Source organism: Pan paniscus, chromosome 13 (assembly GCF_029289425.2).
Source record: "Pan paniscus chromosome 13, NHGRI_mPanPan1-v2.0_pri, whole genome shotgun sequence".
NCBI lineage: Eukaryota > Metazoa > Chordata > Mammalia > Primates > Hominidae > Pan > Pan paniscus.
Window position 1 is genome coordinate 106,238,185 of NC_073262.2, and position 19,560 is coordinate 106,257,744.

At 44.8% G+C, this 19,560-nt stretch overlaps 1 pseudogene; it reads right to left on the reverse strand.

Annotated features, from left to right (window-relative positions):
- Positions 1–848: 848 nt before the first annotated feature.
- LOC100986121 (BUB3-interacting and GLEBS motif-containing protein ZNF207-like) lies at positions 849–18,674 on the reverse strand (annotated as a pseudogene).
- Between the last annotated feature and the right edge of the window lie 886 nt (positions 18,675–19,560).

Sequence of the window (19,560 nt, forward strand, 5' to 3'; positions counted from 1 at the left end):
GTCCAGGAGAATCTAGAGATGCATTCTATCTACACTCTGTCAGGACCATAAACAATTTATTTCTGTCCCATATTATTACTTCTATGATCAAGAAGAACAGAGTTCTGGACAGCCTTACAGAGAGGGTCACCTGAAACAGATTTTGATGACTTTCAACCATTCCTTTCCTGTCTGTCTTAACCTCTCTCTTCTCCCTCTCTTTTACTTTCACTCTTTTCTTTTCTTTTTCTTTTTCTTGTGTTTGTTAGGAATGCATGATTGTTGTTCATTTTAGGGTTAAACCAGAATCTGTTTTAGTCAGGGTTCTCCAGAGAGATAGAATCAATTATATGTGTGTGTGTGTGTGTGTGTGTATGTATGTATATATATATATATATATGATTATAAAATGTCTTTAATTATATATAATGCCTCTATATATTATTATATATAACATATTTGTATTATATATATATATTTTGCCTTGGTAACTATGAATTTTATTATGTGGACATCTACTGTGGCATGCATCTGTACAAACCTTTCAGGCCGTGGTCCACAGCTGGGTTATGAATAAAAAGGCATACATTTTTCTCTCATTTTATTGCAATGAAGTTTACCGGTACAGAAAAGTCACATGACATTGGTGGGTCAGATTTCTTAAAACCTGCAACATGAGGAACTCTAAATACAGTAAATATTGTTACACATTCAGACTTCCAATGTACAAGTACTTGGAAACAGTTACACCCCTCACCAAGCTAGATTGGGGACTTGAAGTCCAACAGCATCTGAAAGGCTGTGAAGGCATAACTTTACAAAAGAGCAATGTAAGCTTACAGAACTTGCCTTTATTAAAGTGATATGTTCATGTTATTCCAGCACCTTCACAATTTAATGAACCAAATTTACTATACTTCACTTCTACAAACCTAGATGAAACATGAAAATGAAGCCACACAGTATAAATTGCAACTTCAGGAAAAGCTCCTGCTTTATTATTCCACATAATTTTTCCCATGTAAAATCAACGTCCAATAGTTCCTGGTATGTGGGAAGATAATATTTGTTAAAGTCACAATGAAGCCTTATTGATGGAAGCTTGGCTATATAAACAGCACAAGTTAGGCCGGGCGCGGTGGCTCACGCCTGTAATCCCAGCACTTTGGTAGGCCGAGGTGGGCGGATCACGAGGTCAGGAGATCAAGACCATCCTGGCTAACACGGTGAAACCCCATCTCTACTAAATATACAAAAAATTAGCTGGGTGTGGTGGCGGGCGCCTGTGGTCCCAGCTACTCGGGAGGCTGAGGCAGGAGAATGGCGTGAACTTGGGAGGCGGAGCTTGCAGTGAGCCAAGATCGCGCCACTGCACTCCAGCCTGGGCAACAGAGCGAGACTCCATCTCAAAAAAAAAAAAAATAATAATAATAATAAATAAATAAACAGCACAAGTTGAGAAAAGGTTTAATCTCCAAACCTATTAGACTGGATGAGGTAAGATCGGTACTGGCCACCTTGCAGCATTACAGGAGGTCTCATTCCCATTGGAGGTCGAGGAGGCCCACTCTGGTAAGGGGGCACTGTTGGCGGTCCCTGCCCATATGGGGGGATAGCACCAGGAAGGTATGCTGGCATGGCTTGATGATGACCACCATATTGACCATGAGGCGGCACTGGGGGTCTCACTCCTTGTTGCTGTGGGATGCCTGGCTATGGTGGCGTCATACCTCCAATTGGTCCAACTGGTGGATTACCGATGGGGGCCTCTCCTTGCAGAGGAAGATTATGTTGATCTCTAGGTAACTGTGCCCTTCTCTCTTCCAGATATATACCCTCATCTGGATGGATCAACTTACTGGTTGCATTGGTTGTTACAAGTGTAGCAGGCTTACTTGTTATTGAAGCTGCTGGTTTAGCTGCAGTACTATTTGTTGTACTAGTGGTTGAATCTGCAGACTGTGTATAAGCAGAGAATATAGGCTTTGGGGATGCCGCAGTTGCTTCAGGGGTACTATTTAAGGGTTTGAAATCTGTACCAACAGGTCCTTGGACAGCTGCCTGAGCCTGTCCAGCACTGGAGAAAAGAGGCTTGGTAACTGGAGGCTGTGGAGCAGGTACAGTTGCTGTTGGTGCAGGTGGTCTGTTAAGAATACCTGGCGCTGAAACAGCCTGTGTTTGGGTCACTGGAGGAATTCTAGGATGTGGAATGGGGGTCGGGGAGTGGAGGGGATACCTGGTGACATTCCAGGCATCAGAGGTGGTATTCCTGGTCCAGGTGGTGTATTCCTGGTCCAGGTGGTGTATTCCTGGTCCAGGCGGTATATTCCACCCATTGGCATCATTACGTTTTCACCGCAAAATGACTGGGTGCATTTCTTTGATGATGCAATCCAGGTGGCATGGCTGGCATAACTGGTGGCATTCCTGGCATCAGAGGAGGAACACCTGGCATTAATGGAGCTATGCCTAGAGGCATTCCTGGTGCTCCTGGTACTGGCGGCAGTCCTGGCTGTGCCACTGGAGGAATATAACCTTGTTGAAGTTGAACAGGTTGTGGGTGAAATGAAGTTGAGCCTGCAGAGTCGTCGTCACCGTATTCATCAGAATCATCTTGTTCCTTCTTTTTTTGACTTTCTTGTGTTTTCTGTTCAAGAACTTGTCGTCCTTCATCCATGTCTTTTTCTGGAATACCTTCCATACCACATATTTCCAATTCTATGTCTGTTATTCCAGGTATTGCACTTGGTACAGCATCTATTATTTATGCACCTGCGTGCAATGAATAGCTAAGCCAGGTCCTGGATACAATTTCTTGTGACATATATGACATTTAAAATGCTTTGCTTTTTGGTGCTGTATAAGGATCTTCTCATCACCAAAATCTCTATTATAATACCAGCACCACGGCTTCAGCTGCTTCTTCTTCTTGCCCCATAACTGCGCTCTACCAACAAAATAAAAGGGAGGAGAAAAGAAGCAAGAGAAACAAGGCAAAAAATCACTCACGTTCCCAACCAAATGGTTACCACTGCGTCCCACAGGAAGCAGACACAAAATGCTATATTATATTATAAATATATACTTATAAGTATATTTATGAGTGTTTATAAGTATTATAAGTATATTATAAATATATTTTATTTATTTATTTATTTATTTGAGATGGAGTCTTGCTCTGTTGCACAGGCTGGAGTGCAGTGGCCTGATCTCAGCTCACTGCAACCTCTGTCTCCTAGGTTCAGCACTTCTCCTGCCTCAGCCTTCCGAGTAGCTGGGACCACAGACGCATGCCACCACGCTTGGCTAATTTTTGTATTTTTAGTAGAGACAGAGTTTCACCATGTTTGCCAGGCTGGTCTCAAACTCCTGACCTCGTGATCCACCCGCCTCGGCCTCTTAAAGTTCTGGGATTACAGTTGTGAGCCACCGTGTCTGGCCTATATTTATATATTATATATTTTATACATAACTGATTATATATAAATATAAAAATTATATAATTATATATTAAAATATAATTTCTATAAAAATGTTATAATATATATGATTTTTATTTTTATTTTTATTTATTTATTTTTTTCCAAGGCAGAAGAATTTTTCTTAGTACAGAACAAAATGAAAAGTCTCCCACGTCTACTTCTTTCTACACAGACACGGCAACCATCCGATTTCTCAATGTTTTCCCCACCTTTCCCGCCTTTCTATTCCACAAAGCCGCCATTGTCATCCTGGCCCATTCTCAATGAGCTGTTGGGCACACCTCCCAGACGGGGTGGTGGCCGGGCAGAGGGGCTCCTCACTTCCCAGTAAGGGCGGCCGGGCAGAGGGGCCCCTCACCTCCCAGACGGGGCGGCTGGCCGGGCGGGGGGCTGACCCCCCCACCCCCCTCCCGGACGGGGCGGCTGGCCGGGCGGGGGGCTGACCCCCCCACCTCCCTCCCGGACGGGGTGGCTGGCCGGGCAGAGGGGCTCTTCACTTCCCAGTAGGGGCAGCCGGGCAGAGGCACCCCTCACCTCCCGGATGGGGCGGCTGGCCGGGCGGGGGGCTGACCCCCCTACCCCCCTCCCAGACGGGGCGGCTGGCCGGGCGGGGGGCTGACCCCCCCACCTCCCTCCTGGACGGGGCGGCTGGCCGGGCAGAGGGGCTCCTCACTTCCCAGTAAGGGCGGCCGGGCAGAGGGGCCCCTCACCTCCCAGACAGGGCGGCTGGCCGGGCGGGGGGCTGACCCCCCCACCTCCCTCCCGGACGGGGTGGCTGCCGGGCGGAGACGCTCCTCACTTCCCAGATGGGGTGGCTGCCGGGTGGAGAGGCTCCTCACTTCTCAGACGGGGCGGCTGCCGGGCGGAGGGGCTCCTCACTTCTCAGACGGGGTGGTTGCCAGGCAGAGGGTCTCCTCACTTCTCAGATGGGGCGGCCGGGCAGAGACGCTCCTCACCTCCCAGACGGGGTCGCGGCTGGGCAGAGGCGCTCCTCACATCCCAGATGGGGCGGCGGGGCAGAGGCTCTCCCCACATCTCAGACGATGGGCGGCCGGGCAGAGACGCTCCTCACTTCCTAGATGTGATGGCGGCCGGGAAGAGGCGCTCCTCACTTCCTAGATGGGATGGCGGCCGCGCGGAGACGCTCCTCACTTTCCAGACTGGACAGCCGGGCAGAGGGGCTCCTCACATCCCAGACAATGGGTGGCCAGGCAGAGACACTCCTCACTTCCCAGACGGGGTGGCGGCCGGGCAGAGGCTGCAATCTCGGCACTTTGGGAGGCCAAGGCAGGTGGCTGGGAGGTGGAGGTTGTAGCGAGCCGAGATCACGCCACTGCACTCCAGCCTGGGCACCATTGAGCACTGAGTGAACAAGACTCCGTCTGCAATCCCGGCACCTTGGGAGGCCGAGGCGGGCGGATCACTCGCGGTTAGGGGCTGGAGACCGGCCTGGCCAACATAGCGAAACCCCGTCTCCGCCAAAACCTGATTTTTAAATATTATATATAATCAGTTGTATAGTATATATAATTTGTATATATATAGACAGAAAGAGAAAGAGAGAGATAGGATAAGGGATTTAGTAGGGGAACTTGGCTCCATTACAAGTCCAATGATAGACCATTTGCAAGCTGGAGAACCAGGGAAGCCAATAGCATGACTTAATCCAAGTCTGAAGCCTTGGATTATATATAACTCAGTCTGAGGTTGAAGGCCCAAGTGCCTAGGAGGTGGCTGGTGCAAGTCCTAGAGTCCAAAAGCCCAGAGAACCTGGAGTTTTGACACTCAAGGTCAGGAGAAAGATGTCCCAGCTCCAAAAGAGAGAGCATAGACTTTACAAGTGGAGTCACATTTGCCTGGTGGATTACATCCAAATGCCAGTGAGCACTGATTTTGCGACATTGTGGCACAGTGAGTTCAGGGGCAGAGAGGCTCATATTTGAATCCAGCACTTGCTTGCTCTGTGGCTACAGCAAATTACCTAATCTAGCTAACCTCAAATTGTTCAATAAAATAGGAGTAATAAGGTTGGTTGTTGTGAGGAATGAATGAAATAATGTATGCCACACTTCCTGGCATAATAAACGGTAGTTTTTATTACCACAGTGTCAGCAGTACTTGCCTTGGGGATGGTGTCGGGGAGAGAGGAAATCTTAGTAGATTTTGATCACTGGCTTGGCTTCTGGAAAGGCACTTCCTGAATTTACAAAAGTTTTTGTGAGGAAGTAGAGAAAGGAGGGATCACATGTAAAGTGGCTCAGACAATTCATTGGGTGAGACATTTTGAATTAGAAAAGCTCAAAAGGGGTAAGCACAAAAAGTTTACGGGACGAAATCAAAATGCTGAGATGCAAGATGGGAAAGGTGGGCTTCAGCTTGAATGACAGCCCTGCTAGAATTAGTTCAATGAGTGCTGTTTATTTATAAAGTCAGTAAGATAGTGGGATGCATAAAAGTCAAAGGGCAGGAAGTGGCTTCTCAGCTTTTCCCAGCACTGGTCTGACCTCAACTGTGGCTACTTTGTGTCTCCCCTTTAAGGAGGATGTGGGGAACTGGCAGAGCTCCAGAGAAGAGCAAAAATGTAATTAAGGCTTGGAAAATAAAGGCTATGAGGAAAGGCCAGAAAGCTGTAGGGTTAGTTAACTTAGAGAAGAAAGGTCCAACTGATTTGAAGGGTCATTAACAGAAAAACATTGGTTGTTTCTCATCTCCACAAACAACAGGACAAGAGGAAAGAAGCTTACATTGCACTGGAGAAGGGTTTGGGCTGTGAGAATTGTTAACAAGGAGGCTCTCGAGCCTCGTGCTGGCAATTGAAAAAGAAAACGGATTTAAGTGCAACTACTGTGTGCCCACCCATTCATTCACATTGACTTGCAAAGGGAGTGTGAAGGTGGTTTCAGATACCATTTGCATAAGTTTGAAAAATAAACCTGTTGTTTCCTCTTCATTTGAACTCATTTAGTTGTTTACTATTTAAATCCAGATATTAACAAAAAGTTAGTTTGAAGGTTTAGATGCAAATTAGATTGGTTCAGAACTTTCTAGGTAAGGCCTTGCCCTATTAGGTTGATTTTGACCACCACAATCTTTTAGGCCAGGCTTATTCACTACATCTCAGGAGAAACTATATTTGGTTGTGACTTTTGGGAAGAGTCGGATAAACCCCAGCGCTGGCATCTATATTGTTGCACAGCAAGGCTGCAATGATCTGAACCCGCAGGCCTCTCTGTCTTTCATTTTGGCCCTTTGGCTGGCGATAGAAAAGGTGTGGCCCTGCAAGGATTATGAAGAGTTTCAGCTCAGGATGTGGTGGTGTCCAAGTTAGAGGGAGAGGAGTACATTTGTTTCTGTAAATATGTGGTCTCTCAATGATTCCTGCTATGCTTCCAATTTAGGTGACTGAATTCAGTTTGGATACTTCTGCCACAAAGTGAGGGCATGCTTAGTAAGGATTTTTTTTTTTTTTTTTTTTTTTTTTTGAGACGAAGTCTTACTCTGTCACCCAGGCTGGAGTGCAGTGGTGTGGTCTTGGCTCACTGCAACCTCCGTCTCCCAGGTTCAAGCAATTCTCCTGCCTCAGCCTCCCAAGTAGCTGGGACTACAGGCACGTGCCACCACACCTGGCTAATTTTTGTATTTTTAGTAGAGATGGGGTTTCACTATGTTGGTCAGGCTGGTCTCGAACTCCTGACCTTGTGATCTGCCTGCCTCAGCCTTACAAAGTGCTGGGATTACAGGCATGAGCCACCCCGCCTGACCAAGACAGAGTCTTACTCTGTCCCCCAGGCTGGAGTGCAGTGGTGTGATCTTGGCTCACTCAACCTCCGCCTCCTGGGTTCAAGCAGTTCTCCCGCCCCAGCCTCCCAAGTAGGTGGGACTACAGGCATGCACCACCACACCCAGCTATTTTTTTTTTGTTTTTTTTGTTGTTGTTTTTCTTTTTTTTAGTAGAGACAAGGTTTCACCATGTTGGCCAGGCTGGTCCCCAGCTCCTGACCTCAAGTGATCCACTAGCCTAGGCCTCCCAAAGTGCTGGGATTACAGGTGTGAGCCACCTCGCCCAGGCTTAATGAAGATTTCAAAAAGACTAAAAGAGCTTTACCCATCATATTTCTGTTCTCCTTTCCATCTACCTCTTTCCATTAGCATTTCTGTTATTAATTTTCAATTACCTTAGTAATACAGAACAATATATCTTGGGATATTTCCATGTTGGCATGTATAGCTCTACTTCCTTTGTTTTAACTAGTGCTTTTTTATTCCTTAGTATAGATATACTGTCATTTATTTTTGACATAATTTAAAAATACTTTAGTAATAATGGTGAAGGCAGAATAATGATTACCTTTGGAGGGGTATTGGTCGGATGTGGCGTGCAGGAATATCTGGGAGGATGCTATAAATAAATGTTCTATATTTGGCTCTGAGTAGTGATTATATAGGTGTATACACATATATAAAATTGTCATTTTTATACTTTACATACTTTATTGTATGTAAATTATACCTCAATACAAAAGTTTTTAAAGTGAACTAAAATCATCATATTTTAAAGGTATTATAAAGTGTTAAATTTCATTTCTAAAGAAATAGGACAGGGATGCAGAAAAGGAGAGGTGGGGAGGAAGGGAGCTAACATTTATTAAGCACTTTCTATCTGTGTATTATATAATTTCTTATATAATTATCAACAACTCTGTGGAGTGGGTATTCTTTTTTTTGGCGACAGGATCTCACTCTGTCGCCTAGGCTGGAGTGCAGTGGTGGGATCATGGCTCACTGCAGCCTCAACCTCCTGGGCTCAAGCGATCCTCCCACCCTAGCCTCCCAAGTAGCTGGAACTACAGGAGTGCTTGACCACACCCAGTTAATTTTTACATTTTTGGTAGAGATAGGGTTTCACCATGTTGCCCAGGTTGGTCTTGAACACCTGAGCTAAAGTTATCTGCCCACCTCGGCCTCCCAAAGCGCTGGAATTACAAGTGTGAGCCACTGTGCCCAACCATTTTCTTTTAATTTTTAATTTTTGTGGGTACATAGTAGGTGAATGTATTTGTGGAGTACCAGAGATGTTTTGATATAGGCATGGAATGTGAAATAAGCACATCAGAGTAAATTGGGTATCCATCCTCTCAAGCATTTATCCCTTGAGTTACAAGCAATCCAATTATACTCTTTAAGTTATTTTAAAATGTACAATTAAGTTATTATTGACTATAGTTGTCGTGTTGTGCTATCAAATAGTAGGACCATTCATTCTTTCTAACTATTTTTTGGTATCCGTTAACCATCCCCACCTCCCCTCAGCTCCCCACTTCCCCACCCAACCCCAGCCTCTGGTAACCATCCTTCTACTCTGTGTATTCATGAGTTCAATTGTTTTGATTTTTCCATCCCACAAATAAGTGAGAACATGCAATGTTTGTCTTTCTGTGCCTGGCTTATTTCACTTAACATAATGACCTCTGGTTCCATCCTTGTTGTTGCAAATGAATGGCTCTCATTTTTTTTTATGGCTGAATAGTATTCCATTGTATATGAGTACCACATTTTCTTTATCCATTCATCTGTTAATGGACACTTAGGTTATTTCTAAATCTTGGCTATTGTGAACAGTGCTGCAACAAACAGATATCTCTTTGATATACCGATTTCCTTTTTTTTTTTTTTTTTTTTTTTTTTTTGAGAAGGAGTCTCACTCTGTCTCCCAGGCTGGAGTACAGTGACACGATTTCAGCTCACTGCAAGCTCCACCTCCTGGGTTCATGCCATTCTCCTGCGTCAGCCTCCCGAGTAGCTGGGACTACTCGGGAGTCCCAGCACCCGCCACCACGCCACGCCTGGCTAATTTTTTGTATTTTTAGTAGAGATGGGGTTTCACCGTGTTAGCCAGGATGGTCTCGATCTCCTGACCTCGTGATCTGCCCGCCTCGGGCTCCCAAAGTGTTGGGATTACAGGCGTGAGCCACCGCGCTTGGCCCCGATTTCCTTTCTTTTGGGTATATATTCAGCACTGGGATTGCTGGATCATATGGTAGCTCAATTTTTAGTTTTTTGAGAAACCTCCAAACTTTTCTCCATAGTGGTTGTACACAGTGTATGAGGGCTCCGTTTTCTCCACGTCCTCACCAGCATTTGTTACCGCCTGTCTTTTGTATATAAGCCATTTTAACTGGGGTGCTATATCTCCTTGTAGTTTTGATTTGCATTTCTCTGATGATCAGTGTTGTTGCACCTTTTCCTGTTCCTGTTTGCCATTTATATGTCTTCTTTTGAAAAATGTCTGTTCAAATATTTTGCCTATTTTTGATTGGATTAGATTTTTTCCTATAGAGTTGTTTCAGCTTCTTATATATATGGGTTATTAATCCCTTGTCGGATGGGTAGTTTGCAAATATTTTCTCCCATTCTGTGGGTTGTCTCTTCACTGTTCATTGTTTCCTTTGCTGTGCAGAAGCTTTTTACCTTGATGTGATCCCGTTTGTCCATTTTTTGCTTTGGTTGCCTGTGCTTTTATGGGGTTTTGCTCAAGGAATTTTTGCCCAGACCAATGTCCTGGAAATTTTTCTGATTTTTTCTTGTAGTAGTTTCATAGTTTGAAGGAGTGGATATTCATATTCCATTTTTGTAGACCAGAAAATATAAAAAGGGTGGCCAGGCGCGTTGGCTCACACCTGTAATCCCAGCACTTTGGGAGGCTGAAGTGGGCGGATCAGGAGTTCAGGATGTGTCCGGAATTGGTGGGTTCTTGGTCTCACTGACTTCAAGAATGAAGCCGTGGACCCTCGCGGTGAGTGTTACAGTTCTTAAAGGCGGCGTGTCCGGAGTTTGTTCCTTCTGATGTTTGGATGTGTTCGGAGTTTCTTCTTTCTGGTGGGTTTGTGCTCTCGCTGGCTCAGGAGTCAAGCTGCGGACCTTTGTGGTGAGTGTTACAGCTCTTAAGGCGGCGCGTCTGGAGTTGTTCGTTCCTCCCAGTGGGTCTGTGGTCTCGCTGGCTTCAGGAGTGAAGCTGCAGACCTTCGCGACGAGTGTTACAGCTCATAAAGGCAGTGTGGACCCAAAGAGTGAGCGGCAGCAGGATTTATTGCAAAGAGTGAAAGAACAAAGCTTCCACAAGGTGGAAGAGGACCCCAGCGGGTTGCCACTGCTAACTCGGGCAGCCTGCTTTTATTCTCTTATCTGGCCCCACCCACATCCTGCTGATTGGTCCATTTTACAGAGAGCCAAGTGGTCTGTTTTGACAGGGTGCTGATTGGTGCAGTTTACAATCCCTGAGCTAGACACAAAGGTTCTCCACGTCCCCACTAGGTTAGCTAGATACAGAGTGTGGACACAAAGGTTCTCCAAGTCCCTACCAGAGTAGCTAGATACAGAGTGTCGATTGGTGCATTCAAACCCTGAGCTAGACACAGGGGGCTGACTGGTGTATTTACAATCCCTTAGCTATACATAAAAGTTCTCCAAGTCCCCACCAGAGTAGCTAGATACAGAGTGTCCATTTGGTGCATTCACAAACTCTGAGCTAGACACAGGGTGCTGATTGGTGTGTTTACAAACCTTGAGCTAGATACAGAGTGCCGATTGGTGTATTTACAATCCCTGAGCTAGACATAAAGGTTCTCCAAGTCCCCACTGGACTCAGGAGCCCAGCTGGCTTCACCCAGTGGATCCCGCACCAGGGCGCAGGTGGAGCTGCCTGCCACTCCAGTGCTGCAGTGTGCCCGCACTCCTCAGCCCTTGGGTGGTCGATGGGACTGGGCGCCGTGGAGCAGGGGGCGGCGCTCGTCGGGGAGGCTCGGGCCACACAGGATCCCACGGAGGGGGCGCGGGGGAGGCTCAGGCTTGGCGGGCTGCATGTCCCGAGCCCTGCCCCGCGGGAAGGCAGCTAAGGCCCGGCGAGAAATTGAGCACAGCACCTGCTGGCCCAAGTGCTAAGCCTCTCACTGCCGGGGCGGCGGTGCCGGCCGACCGCTCCGAGTGCGGGGCCCGCGGAGCCCACACCCACCCGGAACTCGCGCCGGCCGGCAAGTACCGTGCGCAGCCCGGTTCCCGCCCGCGCCTCTCCCTCCACACCTCCCCGCAAGCTGAGGGAGCCGGCTCTGGCCTCGGCCAGCCCAGAAAGGGGCTCCAACAGTGCAGCGGCGGGCTGAAGGAGCCGCTCCTCAAGTGCCGCCAAATTGGGAGCCCAGGCAGAGGAGGCGCCGAGAGTGAACAAGGGCTGTGAGGACTACCAGCATGCTGTCACCTCTCAAGGAGATCGAGACCATCCTGGCTAACACGGTGAAAACCCGTCTCTACTGAAAATACAAAAAATTAGCCGGGCTTGGTGGCGGGCGCCTGTAGTACCAGCTACTCGGGAGGCTGAGGCAGGAGAATCTTGTGAACCCGGGAGGCAGAGCTTGCAGTGAGCTGAGATGGCGCCACTGCACTCCAGCCTGGGCGACACAGTGAGACTCCGTCTCAAAAAAAAAAAAAAGGGTAAGTTTGCTCAAATTCACACACACTTGGTAAATAACAGGGTCAGGCATTGAACTAAGATCATTCCAACTCTATTCTGAACGTAATTCTGAAAAGAGGCTGTTAAAAGTTTAAGAAAGTAGAGCTCAGAGGCTGAGTGAATTGCCCAAGATCATGTCAAATCCACTGGTCTCCTAGCCCACCACACTTCGTTAAAATGTAGTTTTTGAAAAAGATGGGGTCCCACTATGTTGCTCAGGCTGGTCTTGAACTCCCGGGCTGAAGTGATCCTTCTGTGTGAGCCTCTTGAATAGCTGGGACTACAGGGCGTGCCACCATGCCCAGCTCCACACTGCACTTTTGTGCAACAACCGACTTCCTCTCCATTTAATTTTCAGAATGTCCAATAATGTTATTCTTTTTTAGATCCTGGATGAAAATACTTTAAGTGAGGATTTACTGTTGGAGAAATTTCTAGAAATTTCCTACTGTCAAAGAATCAAACATTTGGGCCGGGCACAGTGGCTCACGCCTGTAATCCCAGCACTTTGGGAGGCCGAGACGGGTGGATCACCTGAGTTAGGGAGTTTGAGACCAGCCTGACCAACATGGAGAAACCCCGTCTCTACTAAAAATACAAAAAATTAACCAGGCGTTGGTGGTGCATGCCTGTAATATCAGCTACTTGGGAGGATGAGGCAGAAGAATTGCTTGAACCCGGGAGGCGGAGGTTGCGGTGAGCCGAGATCGTGCCATTGCCCTCCAGCCTGGGCAACAAAAGCGAGACTCTGTCTCAAAAAAAAAAAAAAAAAAAAAAAAAAAAGAATTAAACATTTAACATTCATAAAAGGGCGACCTTAAACTATTTGAGAGCCTGAGAACATTCTTATCATTTTGGCCCTAGGGCAACATGAAAATTGTATGCTCTCATGGAAAATGATTTGGTTTTTAGCCTCACATGTGTGTATGAGAGTTAAGGACTTTACTTATTTTGGAAGTTGTGGATGATATATCACTTATTTGAAAGGTGGTAAGAATTGTTCAAACTGACCAAGGAGTATCTGGGGGCAATTTAGGAAATTAATACTGAAGTATGAATTGCAGAAACCTCTATATCATTTTGGTTATAGAGACTGTTTTTCCCTTTTCTGGCTACTTCTCAGTTTAATTCATAAAAAATAATAATTAAGGGCCGAGTGTGGTGGCTCACACCAGTAGTGCCTTCCAGCCCTTTGGGAGGCCGAGTAGGGCGGATCACAAGGTCAGGAGTTCGACACCAGCCTGACCAACACAGTGAAACTCTGTCTCTTCTAAAAATACACAATGACCCAGGCATGGTGGCGGACGCTTGTAATCTCAGCTATTTGGGAGGCTGAGGCAGGAGAATCGCTTGAACCCGGGAGGCAGAGGTTGCAGTGATCCGAATTGTGCCACTGGACTCCAGCCTGGGTGACAGTGTGAGACTTGCCTCAAAAAAAAAAAAAAAAGTTCCTCTTTCTACACTTTTCATTTTTAAAAACATTTTTTCCTTCATTCTTCTCCGCCATAAATTTTTTTTCTACTTCTCACTACTGAGTTACATATGTTTTCATTAAATCTCAGCATTTGGCATGAGATTGTTTACATCAAATCCACTTGATTATTTTTTATAAATTGATAATTATTCTTTTTCAGTAATGATAAGAATGCAACAAAAACACATACTCCTAATATAACCAGTGTATCCCCATAATTGGAATAAGTTCTATTCTGAAATATCATCTATTGAGAACTATGCCCTCAGTAGCACATTTTCTAGAACTGTAAATAATAGAATCTTAGAATGTTAGCCATGGAAGAGGCCTAATTTTGCAGAGGAAAAAAAAAGTGTAGGGATCTTTGTGCAAATTGGTTCCTTTCATCAGTCAGCAATCTGACTCATATAACCTAAAGAAAATGATGTTTCTTGGCTGGGCGCAGTGGCTCACGCCTGTAATCCCAGCACTTTGGGAGGCCAAGGCGGGCAGATCACGAGGTCAGGAGATCGAGACCATCCTGTCTAACACGGTGAAACCCCGTCTCTACTAAAAATTAGAAAAAATTAGCCGGGCGTGGTGATGTGCGCCTGTAGTCCCAGCCACTCGGGAGGCTGAGGCAGGAGAATGGCGTGAACCCAGGAGGCGGAGCTTGCAGTGAGCCGAGATCGCGCTACTGCACTCCAGCCTGGGCGACAGAGCGAGACTCTGTCTCAAAAAAAAGAAAGAAAATGATGTTTCTTTATATTATTGATTAAATGAGTCCATAATTCCTACTTCCTTAGTGGAAGTGGTTTTGGAGGTGTGTATTATAATGCATGCAAAGTTGGGAATGCTTTTTGAATTCTCTTGTTATTTAATTTGTAAACATAGAATCACTGGTAAAGAAAGAAGAAAAGGAGAACAAAAGTATAGCATATTTCTTCCAGCTACTTGGGCTCTTTGGCCTGAAGCCAGGTTACAAATTAGCAGTATCATCTTAGAAAGGCCCCTAAAGTTAGCGATATTCCTTGTTGCCTCTGGAGTAGACTCAAAAAGAATAGACCTATGATTTTCTCTGCTGGAACATACTTCTTATACTACATGGAACTTTTGGCTCTTTTTGACTGTTTCTCTACATTAAGCAAGATAGTCAAGTCCAACTTCATGTTCATAAGATTTGACATTGACGCAAGATTTTTCTCAGCCACTTTGCCACCTGGAGACCTCTAGCCAGCCATGCCCCTGCCTGGGCCTTGCTAGGCCTGGGCTGGCAACAAGCGGTGCCCCGCCCACTCAGCCAACCGGGCTGTACCTGGCTTGTACTCCAGCATGGATCCCGTGGTCACTGCAACTGTGCACTCAGCCCCTGGTGGGAGGAGGGTGTGTGAGCAAGCGAGTGCAGGCCTGGCCAGCTGCTCCAAGTGCCGACACAAGAGTGGGCTCTGTGCAGGGATTGCGGCTGGACCAGGTGTTTTGCAAGCAAACTCCTGTGGTGGAGTCCAGTGTCCTGATGAGGGGAACATGGTGGTGCCCAAACAAGGAAGGCCGCAATCCCAAAGCCCCAGAGAGGGTGTTATGGCATGCTAACAGCTCTTGTAGTCCTGCAGTCTGCAGCCAGATGAACCGGGTCCACGGTTCTGGGCCTGGCCTGCTCCACCACTGCTTCCTGTCATGTGGGGGCGGCCACAGGGTGCTGGTGGGGGTGTGGGGGGCTACACTGTTACTGCCTTCTTCGTGCTGGTGTTCACTGGGGTCCCAAGTTCTTGTCCTGTGTCCAAGAAGAATGAGATCAGACTGACAATCAACTGGTAAGAAGGGTGGAGAAGAGTTTTATTAAGTGACGAAATCGCTCTCAGGGAGGGGAGCTGCAAGGGTGGTTCCGTCACCCAAAGTCGGTGGTCTCTCTTAGTGTGGCTCAGTCTGGTGTTTTTATTGGCACAGGATGGGAGAGGGGCGGGCCATAGGTAGTATTGGAAAAGGTAACATTCAATTGATTAAAAGGCATTATTTGGAAAGAACGAATTGGGAAAGTGTGGGCAAACAGGAATAGAAATTCTCACTCTGGGTCATCAGTTTCATCTGGAACCAGCAGCCTGGTCTTTCAGGCTTCAGGCTGTTTTTGGCTTGAAGGTGCGGTTTCACCGGGGGCCTGCCCCATCTGCCTAGGTGTTTTTCTGCCTCCTGCCTCTATCAACATGGTTATGATTTTCTGATTATGACAGATCCACAAAGTAAATTCAAATCTATTATCTGATGAATAAAAGGTTTTGTTCAAAGTGAGTTACTACTACTTCAATAGAAATACATTTTGAAATATTATTTCTGGAACATATAATTTTATAATATTTAACTCTAAAAGGAGCTACATTTCCTCCTCTTCCCAAAATAATGGTTTTCTTGTTTTTCTTTTCTGATTACCAAAATAATAAATTGATGCATAAAATTCAAGAAACAGAAAAGTATTAAGAAATAAAGTTATCCTAATTCCCAATGTTGACATGTTCAAAAACATCCTTCTTGATATCTTTCTATGCATTTATTTTATCCACGATATATGTGCATGTGTGTGTATGTGTGTATATATGTATACATATATATTTTTAATGTAAATGATATCATATTCTTTTGTAGTTTGCTTTTATTCAACAATCTGCCATGGAGATTTTCTTTCCTTTAATGAGTGTTAAATTCTTTTTGGCAACTGCAGAGCAACCCATTGTATGGATGTGCCAGAATTTAATTAATCCCCAACTGATGGACATTAGGTTATTTCCAGTTTATTATTAAATAAGCAAGGGCTGAGTTAACACTTTACCCCAAGAGCTTATCAGTAAAGTAGATAAATTCCTAGGAGTCTGATTCATGTTACTGATTTGCTTTTCCAAAATTGGCTTGCTTTCTAAAACCTTATTTTATATATAAATATTTATATACATGTATATATGTAATATACATATTTTACCAGCTTTCATTGCTACTAATAATATCTGAGAGTATAGAAGCAGATTTTTCAGTTCACTGACTTGAAAGTCTTCAAATATCCAGAATTACTATGCATTAATTTTGGCAAACAGGTGTCAAATGTTCTTAATGAGTAGGTTAAATGAATGTGATAGTAATGATCAGAAGGCAAAACGAGTCTATCCAACTGTTTGTCAAGCAGTCAGAAAAAATCTCTTTTTTCTTTATGCCCCTACACACAATACTTTGGGTATACCTCTATTGGAGCACTTTTAAAATTTTGACTTATATTCTTAGGTGTCTTTCCAGTTAATGTTAGCTCTCTGAAGACAGGAACTGTGCTGCAATCCTGCAACGATCTTATACAGTGTGTTTGTCCCTTAATAAACTTTGTGGATGAATAAATAGCCACAAAATTTTCCATTTGCTTCTCCTGCATTTAGAAGCATCCACTTCCCTCTTTTCCCTTTGCTTTTGAAATATAAGTGTAATATTTGCCCAGGGTAAACAGACTTGGAACTTGGGAGACAGCATTGTGTAATGGATGTTAATTTGGCCTGATTTCACTCTTGGCTTTCTGATTTGTTAGATCTATGAACCTGGGCAAGTTGCTTAAGTCCTAATTTTCTCTTCTGTAAAATGAAGATAATAGATTCTACTTCAAAAAGTGTTGTATGGATTAAAGGAGATCACATTTTAAAGCCTTTAGCAAGGTGCCTACTATAATACTTGATGAAGGATAGCTATAACTATTGCTGTTTCCTCAAAGGTACAGATATCCTAATATATATATATATATGTATGTATGTATATATGTCATTGGCTATTTCTTGCCTTCCATTCTAGTGGACACAACAACTTCTGGGTTGAAGGCAAAAAGAACCTAAAAGTTAATAGAGATTAGGGGCTTAGGCTCTCAGTAAAATCAATTTGGAACATATGTCAGTTGATAAAAATTAGATTTTTATGACGTTTTCAAAACAAATGGTTGGAGTATTGAAATAGGGGAAGAGTAGGATTGGGCTAGGTAGTAGTAACCATAAGAGTGTTTTGTTAGGGTAAAAAAAAAAAATAACTGTAGGCCCTATCTAGCCTAAAGCACCACATTATACAATTCCAGGGAATAAAAAAACAAAAATAAAAATGTAAAAGTTGAACTACAGTGACCTTTGTTCTTTTCCAACTAGCAACCAACTTTTCATAATGACAGCCTACTTGAGTCTTTTTGCACTAGGGTTATTATTAGTTTTTACCAGGCTTACCTTTCTGCACTTGAGCATATGTACCTGAGCTTATTTTCCATGTAACAGTTGAGTCTTAAAAACGTGGGAACGGCCAGGTGCAGTGGCTCACGCCTGTAATCCCAACACTTTGAGACACTGAGGTGGGAGAATTGCTTGAGCTCAGGAATTCCAGACCAGCCTGGGCAATATGGAGAAACCTCATCTTTGCCAAAAATACAAAAAAACTAGCTGGGTGTGGTGGCGTGTGCCTACAGTGCCAGCTACTCAGGAGGCTGAGGCAGGAGAACTGCTTGAACCTGGGAGGCGGAGGTTGCAGTGAGCTGAAATTTTGCCATTGTGCTCCAGCCTGGGTGACAGAGTGAGACTCCATTTCAAAAACAACAACAACAACAACAAAAAGCACAACTCCAAAACCAAACAGCAAGTGCTTTTCTAAAAGTTTATAGAGCAAAAGATGGCAACATCTTCTGAACATAATAAGCATTTTCAAATGTGGATCAAAGATAGCTCCTTTTGAAAGGCAGAATTTTTAAAAAGATGAGCAAAACATTTACTTCGTGGAACTTAGTGAATATCCTCTTCTCTGTAAGCAAAAATACACTTCTCCCCATTCCTCTAAGGATGCCAGATCCTGATTCATTTTCTGTTCAAGACTCAGCAGAAACACAATGCTCCATTTTATAGAGGGTTATTACAACACAATGACGGCACTATAATTTCTGTCAGAGTGAAGTGCTTCACTTGGCTTTGGGCCAGTGAAACTCAGTGTTGTTTAGCCCTTCTGTAATTTCGGACACAGGCAAATACCTTCATGTTTATGCATTCTGTATGCTTTTAGGAAGCATTTTTAAAATGTGGTTTTAACAGCATCTCATTAGAAGCAGCAGTTGGATTTTCCATGTGACCAGATTTCTTATCCCTGGTGTGAACATTTAGTTTTTAAGGCATTGCAAGTGAAAGCACCACCCACTTCTGAGGCCAAAGCAGTCGTAAAACCCCTTTGTCAAAGGAAACCTGTAATTGTAAAATTCCTCCTTGATTTCATCGTTCATGTGGACTGAAATAGAATTCCTCTTTTTTTTTTTTTTTTTGGTCTGGTTATGTGGTGTGTGGTCATTCCTTTTTTTTTTTTTTTTTTGAGACCAAGTCTCGCTCTGTTGCCAGGCTGGAGTGCAGTGGCACGATCTCGGCTCACTGCAATCTCTGCCTCCTGGCTTCAAGCTATTCTCCTGCCTCAGCCTCCCGAGTAGTTGGGATTACAGGTGTGTGCCACCAAACCCAGCTAATTTTTGTATTTTTAGTAGAGACGGAGTTTCACCATGTTGGCCAGGATGGTCTCCATCTCCTGACCTCATGATCTGCCTGCCTCGGCCTCCCAAAGTGCTGGGATTACAGGCGTGAGCCACCGCGCCCAGCCCCAGTGTGTGTTCATTCTTAATGTTGTTTTGAAGAAGTTATAGACAGTTAAGGAAACATCTTAGAGAACTGGCCAAGCTCTAAAGCTAGGCACATTTCATATTTTTGTCTATTTAATAAAAAAGGACAAGACTGTTTTCCCGGAAGCCTCCTGGTCCGACTCCCAATACCTGCCTGTGGATAGCACTGTGGACTTTTGTCCCAGAAGACTAGTGTCTGGATAAATGTTTTGTAAGCCTTACTTCCTGGATGGGAACCAACTGATTGCTTTCACGTGATACTCATCTCCCCATGAACAGTCATGGTGGCTGCTGTGTACTGGAGTCCTGCAGCTGTAAAGGGGACACGCTAGAAGGAGAGAGGGGAACAGTCCTTTGCAGGAGCACAGCTGTGTAGCAGGCTTTTGATCCAACAGCAAAACCAAGCCTAGCAAGTTAGTTATCTCATTCCTTTTTAGCAATATGACATGACGAACATGTTGCAATGACTTCCAAATACTTCCCTCCTTTTTGCTTAGATTGG